Source organism: Bos taurus, chromosome 5, assembly GCF_002263795.3.
Source record: "Bos taurus isolate L1 Dominette 01449 registration number 42190680 breed Hereford chromosome 5, ARS-UCD2.0, whole genome shotgun sequence".
Taxonomy (NCBI): domain Eukaryota; kingdom Metazoa; phylum Chordata; class Mammalia; order Artiodactyla; family Bovidae; genus Bos; species Bos taurus.
In genome coordinates, this window is record NC_037332.1 from 98,599,965 (window position 1) to 98,612,948 (window position 12,984).

General features: G+C 36.8%; 1 pseudogene; it reads left to right on the forward strand.

The window, feature by feature from the left end:
* The first annotated feature begins 668 nt into the window (after positions 1–668).
* LOC101903336 (taste receptor type 2 member 42-like) lies at positions 669–1,469 on the forward strand (annotated as a pseudogene).
* The last annotated feature ends 11,515 nt before the right edge of the window (positions 1,470–12,984 follow it).

Genomic DNA, 12,984 nt, shown 5'->3' on the forward strand with positions numbered 1-12,984 from the left:
ATCCTATTGATGAATGGTGAATAAAGTCTGAGCTATATAATTTTTTTTTCTAGCAATTCCTACTCAAAATCTAAAATATTTGCATTCAAATATATGACTCAGGGGAGATAAAAGCACAAATTAGTGGAAACCAGTTCTCTCATATTTGTGTGTTTACATAGCTGAATCATCCTTTTAGTCTTAGCATAAATGGGAAATTGCAGCTGGCATCAAGGATAAATGGACATTATTAATGTTTACTCTGGAAATTATATAGCTACTGACTGTAAGCCATAAAAAAGGTATTCATGAAGCTTTGCATCTGTTAACAGGACCATTTGATGTAGCACTGGAAATACAGTATAAGTAGAATAGACTACTCTCTCTATGAATATCTTCACAACTAAATCACATTGCAGAGTTTTGACTGTTCTTTTTGAAATTATGATGAAAACAGTAAAGAAAGCATCATTAACGTTTGTAAGTCTACAACTGTTTTACCATAAAGCTGTCAGTGAAGCACAATAAGGGAAATATTTTAATACAAATGTCAGTTGGAATGAAGGGCTCTTTCTACTAGTGGCAACAGGAGAACTCATCTTAGGAGTGCTGAGAAATGGGTCAAGAACAGGAAAGTCTCATCAGCTGGTTTCATCCTTACCTGCTTAGCTGTGGAGAGAATCATTCAAATGTGGGTAACACTATTGGGTTCATTTACAGCGGGGCTATTTTCACATCTGTATGCTACCAGCAAACTAGCAGAGGTGATTACTCTTTTTTGGGCACTAACGAATCACTTAACTACCTGGTTTGCTAACCCCTAAGTGTGTTCCATTTCTTTAAGATAGCCAATTTCTCTCATTTCTTCTTCACATGGCTGGAGTGGAGAAGGAACAGAGTCATTCTTATACTTTTCCTGGGCTCTTTGCTCTAACTGTCTATTAACCTCTTAATGCTCTTGGTGAGTTGTGGATGAGTAGCTATAGAGAGCCTGAAAGAAACACAGCTTTGCATTTAGATGCAAATAAAATTTTCTATCTTAGATGCCTTATTCTTCTTAGCTTGACCTATGTTATCCATTTTCATCTCTCCCTGGCCTCGTTGTGCTTTTATTTTTCTCCTTGGTGAGACACACCAAGAATTTCCAACTCAACCTGAATGGCTCAGAAGACACCAGCTCAGAGGCCCATAAAAGGACCGTGAAAAGGGTGACAACCTTCCTCTTCCTGTTCATCATTTACTTTTTCCACTCCATTAGGGAGCTGGATCTTTCTTAAGGTACAGCAGTATCAGGCCATGATGTTTGTCATGAAGATTTCAACTGTCTTCACTTTGGGTCCTCTTATGTTTTAATTTCGGGGATTAGCAAGCTAAGAAAGATCACCTTGAGTTTAATTTTGAATCTTATATTCTCTTTGAGAAAACCAAGATCATTAGTTTCATGGACAGAATTTAAATGTACTTTATGTATTCTGGAGAAAATGCCTTAATGGAAGAACTTGTAGATTCATTTTCAGTTTTAACATATCTTTCATCAGGTCCATTTAGGACCTTTCATCAGGTCTTTGTAAGGTTTCCCTTACAACCAGTCATTAATTAATTATATTTTCTCAAAGTGTTTTTAAACAATGTTTGATTAAAGGAAATATGCCTGCTATAATAACATTTGCTGGTAACAAAAAAAGTATTTGAGGCTTTAAGAAAGAGATTAAAAATATGTAATGGAATAGTAATATATATAATACCAGTTCAGTTCAGTCACTCAGTTGTGTCTGACTCTGCCACCCCATGGACTGCAGCACACCAAACCTCCCTGTCCATCACCAACTCCCAGAGTTTACTCAAACTCATGTCCATTGAGTCAGTGACACCATCCAACCATCTCATCCTCTGTCGTCCCCTTCTCCTCCTGACTTTAATCTTTCCCAGCATCAGGGTCTTTTTCAATGAGTCAGCTCTTCACATCAGGTAGCCAAAGGATTGGAGTTTCAGCTTAGCATCAGTCCTTCCAATGAGTATTCAGGACTGATTTCCAATGTGATATAAATAAATGTGTATGAAATCACATCATAGAAAGCAAAAAGAGTAAAATAATTTTTAAAATTAAACATCAATTCAAAATTGGAATAGGAAAAGGATTTTAAAATGTAATGTGGAATAATTTTCATATAAATATAATTGTAAAATTACTCTCACATTACAAATTTTGTAAAGAATATGAAGCAGTGAGAATTTTCATACTCTATTCCTAGGATTATACAGTAGTCCAATTACCTTGGCCAGTAATATGACACTGTTTAAGTAAGATGAAGATAAATATGCTGACTCAGTAATTTTGTACCTTAGAGAATCTTTGTACCTCTACATCAAGATACACATATAGAAATGTGCATATCGCTATTGTCTTGAGTGGCTAGAATTGAGATGTCACCAAAGTTTCCATCATTGATAAATTGGGTACTATAGAATACTGGTATAATAGAATACTACACAGCAATGAAATGAAAAAATAGAGCTATATGTTTTTAATTGAATTTACATAACAAAAAATCAACAAATCAGAGCTATATAGATAATAATGCACATAGGAAATTGAGGGGAAATATCAAGATATAAAAAAATGCACTGAAATTCCAGACTCATATAGTTAAAAATAGGTAAACTGTATAGTTTTTGAAACTTATAAGATTAGTGGCAAAACTCTCAAGTTAAACAAATGAGTAATTATTGTAACAATTGGGATAGTAGGGAGGTCTGGAGGGAAGAGAAATGTTATCAAAAGAAGGAATATATGGGGAGGTCTAAATAGCTGGCAAAATACTATTTTATGAGTCAAATGTAGCACAGTGTCAGCAGTATAATTTTTTGATTCCTATGCATTTTTGTTTTCTTACAATCAATATTGGTCTTCCATTTTACAGTAATTTAAATGCTTAGATGGCATAAAAAAAGAAAGAAAATTATTGAAAATAATATTAGGCAGGAACCATATATTCTCATAGATAACATAGTAATTTGAGTTATTGCTGAATAAAGAGGAATACAGGATTATGGTAGTATTAAATCTTAGTTAAATTTTACAAATGATTTAAATTAACTGAAAAAATGAGGATGTGATAAAGGAATTATAAATCCACATTATTAACACTTTAGTTCAGTTCAGTCACTCAGTCGTGTCCGACTCTTTGAGACCCCATGAATCACAGCACACCAGGCCTCCCTGTCCATCACGAACTCCCGGAGTTCACTGAGTCTCACGTCCATTGAGTCAGTGATACCATCCAGCTATTTCATCCTCTGTCGTCCCCTTTTCCTCCTGCCCCCAATCCTTCCCAGTATCAGAGTCTTGTCCAATGAGTTAACTCTTCGCATGAGGTGGCCAAAGTACTGGAGTTTCAGCTTTAGCATCATTCCTTCCAAAGAACACCCAGGGCTGATCTCCTTCAGAATGGACTGGTTGGAGCTCCTTGCAGTCCAAGGGACTCTCAAGAGGCTTCTCCAGCACCACAGTTCAAAAGCATCAATTCTTTGGTGCTCAGCTTTCTTCACAGTCCAACTCTCACATCCATACCTGACCACTGGAAAAACCATAGCCTTGACTGGACGGACCTTTGTTGACAAAGTAATGTCTCTGCTTTTGAATATGCTATCTAGGTTGGTCCTAACTTTCCTTCCAAGGAGTAAGCGTCTTTTAATTTCATGGCTGCAGTCACCATCTGCAGTGATTTTGGAGCCCCCCAAAATAAAGGCTGACACTGTTTCCACTGTTTCCCCATCTATTTCCCATGAAGTGATGGGACCAGATGCCATGATCTTTGTTTTCTGAATGTTGAGCTTTAAGCCAACTTTTTCACTCTCCACTTTCACTTTCATCAAGAGCCTTTTGAGTTCCTCTTCACTTTCTGCCATAAGGGTGGTGTTATCTGCATATCTGAGGTTACTGATATTTCTCTTGGCAATCTTGATTCCAGCTTGTGCTTCTTCCAGCCCAGCATTTCTCATGATGTATTCTGCATAGAAGGTAAATAAGCAGGGTGACAATATACAGCCTGACGTACTCCTTTTCCTATTTGGAACCAGTCTGTTTTTCCATGTCCAGTTCTAACTGTTGCTTCCTGACCTGTGCATAGGTTTCTCAAGAGGCAGGTCAGGTGGTCTGATATTCCCATCTCTTTCAGAATTTTCCACAGTTTATTGGGATCCACACAGTCAAAGGCTTTGGCATAGTCAATAAAGCAGAAATAGATGTTTTTCTGGAATGCTCTTGCTTTTTTGATGATCCAGCAGATGTTTGCAATTTGATCTCTGGTTCCTTTGCCTTTTCTAAAACCAGCTTGAACATCTAGAATTTCATAGTTCACATATTGCTAAAGCCTGGCTTGGAGAATTTTGAGCATTACTTTTCTAGTATGTGAGATGAGTGCAATTGTGCGGTATTTTGAGCATTCTTTGGCATTGTCTTTCTTTGGGATTGGAATGAAAACTGATCTTTTCCAGTCCTGTGGCCACTGCTGAGTTTTCCAAATTTGCTGGCATATTGAGAGCAGCACTTTCACAGCATCATCTTCCAGGATCTGAAATAGCTCAACTGGAATTCCATCACCTCCACTAGCTTTGTTCCTAGTGATGCTTTCTAAGGCCAAGATAATCACGATGGTGTGATCACTCCCCTAGAGCCAGACATCCTAGAACGTGAAGTCATCCACTCTCAGTTTCTTCCAAAGTGGTGTAGAATGACTAAATCATGATTTTATCCTATTGGTAACCAAAGCACTCAGAATAGAAGGCAGATGTTGACATATTCTAGCTAACACTACAAAAAAGGAGAAGATACTTTCTTTAAGAGCTTGTGTTCCTAGTATTTTATTCAGTTTCCCCATAGAAGATATTTTATGTAAGAGCAAAAGATAATTCCTGTCACTGAAAAAATACGCTTAAGAAAATGAATAATCAAGATAAGAATGAATAATCAAGGTTAAGAATTCAGTAGATGTATCTTTTAATTTCATTTTAAAAATTTCATTTATTTTGGCCCCACCAGTAGCATGTAGGATCCCAGATCCTCCACCAGGAATTGAACACATGCCCCCTGCATTGAGAACGTGGAGTCTTAATCATTGAAATGTCAAGGAAGTCCCAGGAATCAGGAGTTCCTGATTTATTTAGCAACCAGACACAATTTAAGAGAAAATCAGTGAACTGGGAGATAGCTATCCAGAATGAAACACAAAACCACAAAGATATAAAAAATAAAACCCACAGGGTGAGAAACATGAAGGTTATAGTCAGAAAATCTTCACATATTTGTGTATTTTTGGACAGTACTGTTGAAATCTGGCTTAAAGAATTTTGAGCATTACTTAGCTAGCGTGTGAGATGAACCGAGAGAGGTGCGGCATACAAACCCAGCCAGCGCACACAACCCTTGCAGCACAGAGGGCAGGCCTAGGTAGCTGAGTGTGACACCGCATACAAACCTATGGCACAGAGGGCGGGCCCAGGTAGCCGGCAGACAAACACAGCCGGTGCAAAGGGCGGGACTGTGGTGCTGATAGAGGGGAGGCATACAGACTTGGGCAATGCATACAACCCTCCCAGCACAGCCAAAAGAAGAACAAATAACCCCCGCGACAAAGATTGCAGTCAGTGAGACGTAAGAAGTGCACATAAACCCCATGACACAGAGGGCGGGCACGGGGAGCCGAAACAAGTCCACACTAGCTCCTCGACGCAGAGACCAGCCGGGCCCTGAGACAAGTGCACAAGCCGACGACTCAGAGGGTGGACTTCGGGAACTGAGAATCAAGTGCACACAGCCCTGCAACACAGCAGGTGAGCTTAGGAGGCTGAGGGTTGCCCACCCAAGTTGCTGTGACGCAGAAGGATCCACACAAGCACCTATCTAGCAAGTTTCTGCCAGCAACGCAGGGTGGGACAGGGGAACAGATGCACCAGCAATGATCCCAGGGACAAGTAGGGGACTGGCTGCACTGCAGTTACGCTGAGAGTCACTTTGACTGCTGCGGAAGTAGACGCACCTAACACCGCAAAAGCCAGAACGACTGCCCAAAAGCATACTGAACCCAAAGACACTCCAAAACCTACTACTGGACACTGCACTGCCCTTCAGAGAGAGGAGATCCAACTCCATCAACCAGAACACAGGCACAAGCTCCGCCGACCAGGAAAAAGTCTCAGGATACTAACCCAACCCTATCCACTGAGGCAGACTTGACAGCCAAGAACTGACCTTGAAAACCCTTAAAAAAATTTTTTTTTCTGTTATAAATCACACTGTTTATTCCTCCAACATATATCCACCTTCACACTAGCATTTAGCAGTGCTGTGGAGTTTTCCTCGTTTTTTTTATTAAAAAAAAAATTAGGATTCTTTCTTCTTATAATCACACTGCTTATTCTGAAACATATTTCCACCATCACATTAGCTTTTTGCAGTGCTGTGGTGTTTTCCTTTTAAGTTTTTTTTTCATATAAATCACATGTTTTATTCCCGCTACATATTTCCACATTCATATTAGCCTTTTGCAGTACTGTGGATTTTTCCTCTTTGTGTTTCTTGTCAAAAAAAGCAAGAAAAAAAAAAAGCAAGAAAAAATTCATTTTAGTTTTCTTTGTTTTTTTTTTTTCTCCTCACTTTTTGTTTTTCTTTTTTCTTGATGAGTGTTTTGGATTTTGTTTTAAATAAATTCAACTGCTTTTCCTACTGTTCTTTACCAGCTGTAGCCATTCCTGAGTATATATAAATCTTTTCCACACATTCATCTTTACTTTTCTATCTTTTCTTTTCTCTTTTTTAAATCTTTTTTTATCCTCTTCACCACTCTTTCCTTTTCTTTTTTCCTTCCCTTCTCCTCTTTCTTTTCTCTCTCTCTCTTTTTTTATTCTCCCTTTTCTCCTTCACTCTTTCTTCTTTCACCAAGTAAGTTAAATTGCTGAGCTCTCTATGCTGTATTCCCCTGTTGGCCTTCTGCTCATGCTCAGATTTCTAGATTGAGCATTAGCTAACTCTGCTTTCAACTGGTTGATATCACCTCTGGTTTCCCTTGCTCACCAGGTCAATCTCCTGTACTGTCTTCTTTAGAATGCTTTGGTTATAACTGTATGTGTGGAAGTGTGTGTCAGTCCCAGTACTTCCCAGTATTTCTCTAATTACCTACTTGATCTCCTCCCACCAGAACACAGGCACAAGACATCCACAACAAGAAATCAACACAAACCACCCAACCAACATTTCCCTCCAAGGGCAAACATCAAAAGGAAGAAGTAATACAACTCTAAAGCCTGGGAAAAAGAGACCTCAAGTGGAGTAAGTTAGGAAAAAAAAAAAGACAATGAAAAGACAGAGAAATACAACACAAATAAAAGAGCAAGGTAGAAACACAAGACCAAATAAATGAAGAGGAAATAAGTAATCTCCCTGAAAGAAAATTCAGAAAATGATAATAAAGATGCTCCAAAGACTTGAAAATAGAATGGAGAAAATGCAGGAAGCATTTAACACAGTTAATGCAATTACCAAGGACAAAGAAGAAATAAAGAAAAAGCAAGCAGAGATGAATAACAAACACAATTATTGAAATTAAAAATACTCTAGAAGAAACCAATAGCAGAATAACAGGCAGAATAAAGGATAAGTGAGCTGGAGGATAGAATGGTGGAAATAACTGCTGAAGAGCAGAATAAAGGGAAAGGAATGGAAAGAATTGAGGAAAGCCTCAGAGAGCTTTGGGACAATATTAAACACACAAATACTCAAGTTATATGGGTCCTAGAGGAAGAAGAAAAAAAGAAAGGCACTGAGAAAATTTTTGAAGAAATTATAGTTGAAAACTTCCCCAATGTGGGAAAGGAAATAGACAATGAAGTACAAGAAGTGCAGAGTCCCCTACAGGTTAAACCCAAGGAGAACACATTGAGACACATATTAATCGAGCTAACAGACATTAAGCACAAAGAAAGAATATTAAAAGCAACAAGGGAAAAGCAAAAAGTAACATACATGGGAAAACCCATACGATTAAAAGCAGATCTTTCAGCAGAAACTCTACAGGCCAGAAGGGAATGGCAGGATATATTTAAAGTACTGAAAGAGAAAAACCTACAACCATGATTACTATACTTGGCAAAGATCTCATTCAAAATTTATGGAGAAATCAAAAGCTTTACAGACATGCAGAAATTAAGAGAATTCAGCACCACCAAACAAGCCTTGCAACAAATACTAAAGGGCCATACATAGCAAGTAAACACAAGAGAAAGGAAAGACCTACAAAAACAAACCCAAAACAATCAAGAAAATGCCAGTAGGAACATATGTATCAATAGTTACCTTAAATGTAAATGGATTAAATGCACCAACAAAAGATACAGACTGACTGAATGGATACAAAAACAAGACCCATATATATGCTGCCTACAGGAGACCCACTTCAGACCTAGAGACACATACAGAATGAAAGTAAAAGGATGAAAAAAGATAGTCCATGAGAATGGAAACCAAAAGAAAGCTGGAGTGGCAATCCTTATTTCAGACAAAATAGACTTTAAAATAAAGAATATCATAAGAGACAAAGAAGGACACTACAAAATGATCAAGGGATCAATCTAAGAAGAAGACATAACAATTGTAAATGTCTATGCACCCAACATAGCAGCACCTCAATACATAAGGCAAACACTAACAGACATAAGAGGAGAAATTGACAGCAACACAATAATAGTAGGGGACTTTAACACCCCATTGTCATCAATGGACAGATCATCAAAACAGAGAATCAATAAGGAAACACAAACCTTAAATGAAACATTAGGCCAAATGGACCTAATTGATATCTTCAGGACTTTCCATCCAAATGCAGAAGAATACACTTTCTTCTCAAATGTACATGGAACATTCTCTAGGATAGACCACATTTTGGGCCACAAATCAAGCCTCAGTAAATTTAAGAAAACTGAAATTGTATCAAGTATCTTCTCTAACCATAACATTATGAGACTAGATATCAACTAAAGGAAACAAAACAAAACACAAACTCATGAAGATTTAAACAATACATTACTAAATAACAAAGAGGTTACTGAAGAAATTTTTTAAAAATCAAAATATTCCTAGAAGCAAATGACAATGAAAACACGATGACCCAAAACCTATGAGACTCAGCAAAAGCAGTTCTAAGAGGAAGGTTTATAGTGATATAATCATACCTCAAGAAGCAAGAAAAGCATTGAATTGAGACAGCCTATCTCTACATCTGAAGCAGCTGGAAAAAGAAGAGCAAAACCCCCCAAAAATCAGCAGAAGGAAGGAGATCATAAAAATCAGAGCAGAAATAAATGAAAAAAAAAAAAAAAAGAAGGAAACAATAGCAAAGACTAATAAAACTAAAAGCTGATTCTTTAAAAAGATTAATAAAATTGACAAACCATTAGCCAGACTCATCAAGAAAAAAAGGGAGAAAAATCAAATCAATAAAATTAGACATAAAAAGTAGAGGTTACAACAAACAACACAGAAATACAAAGAATCATAGAATATTATGAGCAACTATATGCTAATAAAATGGACAACCTAGAGGAAACGGACAGATACTTAGAAAAGATCAGCCTCCCAAGGCTGAACCAGGAAGAAATAGAAATTATGAACAACCCAATTACAAACACTGAAATTGAAACAGTGGTCAAAAATTTCGCAAAAAACAAAAGCCCAGGGCCAGATGCTTCACAGGGGAATTCTATCAAACATTCAGCGAAGAGCTAATGCCTATTTTTCTGAAATGCTTCCAAAAAATTGAAGAGGAAGGAACACTTCCAAACTCATTCTATGAGGCCACAATCGCCCTGATACAAAACAAACAACAACAACAACAAACAGGAAAAGACAACACAAAAAAAGAAAATTACAGGCCAATATCACTGATGAACATAGATGCAAAAATCTTCAACAAAATTCTAGCAAACACAAATCCAACAACACATTAAAAAGTTCATACACCATGATCAAGTCAGGTTTATTCCAGGGGTGCAAAAATTCTTCATTATATGCAAGTCAATCAATGTGATACACCACATCAACAAATTGAAAGATAAAAACCAATTGATCATCTCAATAGCTGCAGAAAAAGCCTTCAACAGAATCCAGCATCCACTTATGATTAAAAAAAAATGCTTCAAAAAATGGGCATAGAAGGAGCCTACCTCAACATAGTAAAGGCCATGTATGAAAAGCCCACAGCAAACATTGTTCTCAATGGTGAAAAACTAAAAGCTTTCCCTCTAAGATCAGGAACAAGACAAGGATGTCCACTCTCATCTCTATTATTCAACATAGTTTTGGAAGTCCTAGCTACATCAATTAGAGAAGAAAAAGAAATAAAAGGAATCTAGATCAGAAAAGAAGAAGTAAAACTCTCACTGCTTGCAAATGATACTACACATAGAAAACCCAAAAGAAACTATCAGAAAATTACTAGAGCTAATCAGTGAATTCAACAAAGTTGTGGGATACAAGGTCAATACACAGAGACCACTTGCACTCCTATATACTAACAATGAAAAATCAGAGAGAGAAATTAAGGAATAAATACCATTCATTATTGCAACAAAAAGAATAAAATACCTAGGAATAAAGCCACCTAAGGAAAGAAAAGATCTGCATACAAAAAACTATAAGACACTAATGAAAGAAGTCAAAGACGATATAAACAGATGGAGAGTTATTCCATGTTCCTGGGTGGGAAGAATCAATATTGTGAAAATGATGATACTACCAAATGCAATCTACAGATTCATTGTAATCCCTATCAAATTATCAATGACATTTTTCACAGAACTAGAACATAAAATTTCACAATTCATATGGAAACACAAAAGACCCTGAATAGCCAAAGCAGTCTTAAGAAAAAAGAATGGAGCTGGAGGAGTCAACCTTTCTGAATTCAGACAAAGCTACAGTCATAAAGACACTAGGGTACTGGCACAAAAACAGAAATATAGACCAATGGAACAAGATAGAAAGCCCAGAAATAAATCCACGCACCTATGGCTAACTTATTTTTGACAAAGGAGGCAATAATATGCAATGGGGCAAAGACAGCCTCTTCAATAAGTGGTGCTGGGAAAACTGGACAACTACATGCAAAAGAATGAAATCAGATCACTGCTTAATGCCATACACAAAGATAAACTCAAAATAGATTAAAGACCTGAATATAAGACCAAAAACTATTAAACTCTTAGAGGAGAACATAGGCAGAACACTCAATGACATAAATCACAGCAAGATCTTCTATGACCCACCTCCTAGAGTAATGGAAATAAAAACAAAAATAAACAAGTGGGACCTAATTAAACGTAAAAGCTTTTGCACAACAAAGGAAACTACAAGCAAGGTGAAAAGACAACCCTCAGAATGGGAAACAACTGATAAAGAATTAATTTCCAAAATATACAAGCAGCTTATACAACTCAATACAAGAAAAGCAAACAACCCAGTCAAAAAGTGGGAAAGGGACCTGAAAAGACATTTCTCCAAAGACATACAGATGGCTAACAAACACATGAAAAGATACTCAACATCACTCATTGTCAGAGAAATGCAAATCAAAATTACAATGAGATACCATCTCACACCAGTCAGAATGGCCATCATCAAAAAGTCTGCAAACAATAAGTGCTGGAGAGGGTATGGAGAAAAGGGTATGGAGAAAATGCAACACTCTTGCATTGCTGGTGGAATGTGAACTGATACAGTTTACTATGGAAGACAGTATGGAGACTCCTTAAAAAGCTAGGAATAAAACCACCATATGACCCAGGATTCCCACTTCTAGGCATGTACCCTGAGGAAATCCAAACTGAAAAACACACATGTACCCCAATATTCACTGCAGCTAGAACGTAGAAGCAACTTGGATGTCCATCATCTAAGTTATCCATCTAATATTTGATAGATGAATGGATAAAGAAGCTGTAGTACATATACACAGTGGAATAGTACTCAGCCATAAAAAGGAGCACATTCGAATCTGTTCTAATAAGGTGGATTAAACTAGAGCCCATTATACAGAGTGAAGTAAGTCAGAAAGAGAAATATAACTATCATATACTAATGCATATATTTGGAATCTAGAAAGATGGTTCTGATGAATTTGTTTTCAGGGCAGTGGTGGAGAAAAAGGCATAGAGAACAGACCTATGGACAAGGTGGGAGGAGAGGAGGGAGAAGGGGAGATGTATGGAAAGAGTAACATAGAAATTTACAACACCATGTGTAAAACAGATAGCCAATGGGAATTTGCTGTAAGACTCAGGAAACTTAAACAGGGCCTCTGCGACAGGCTGAAGGGTAGAGTGAGAAGGGAGATGGTAGGGAGGTCTTGGAGGGAGCGGGCATGGGTATACCTATGGCTGATTCTTCTTGATGTATGACAGAAAACCACAAATTCTGTAAAGTAATTATCCTTCAATTAAAAAATAGAAAAAAAAATAAAAAAAGAAATAATGGTAGCTAAACTGCACAGAATATCTTCAGCGTGTTTCAAAAGAATAGCTGACTTTTCATAATAGGAATGAAAAAAGATATCTTTCAGATATAAGAAAAATTATTGTATATACATAGTTGTAGTCATAAAATGACTGAAAATTAATTGAAATAGTAAACATATGTGAGTTTAAATGAATGTTGACTGTATGGAGGCCATATTTTGTGGGGTTAAATATATGTATAATAAATAAAATATAAGAATAGCAGCATATAGACTGAGAATTTTAGTTGAACTATTTTTTGAATCTTTTCTTTTTGGTGAGGCAGTTTAGAGTTTCATATTCAGTAAATCTAGAAGAAAAACTCTACTTTTAAGCATATACGAAGTGTATCAATAATATGTAAAAGAATGCTCATAGTATCATTACTTTAAGTAGCTAAAAAAAAAAAAAGCCAACTATATGTGGATAAATATATTGAAATTCAAAAAATATGCCAGAAAT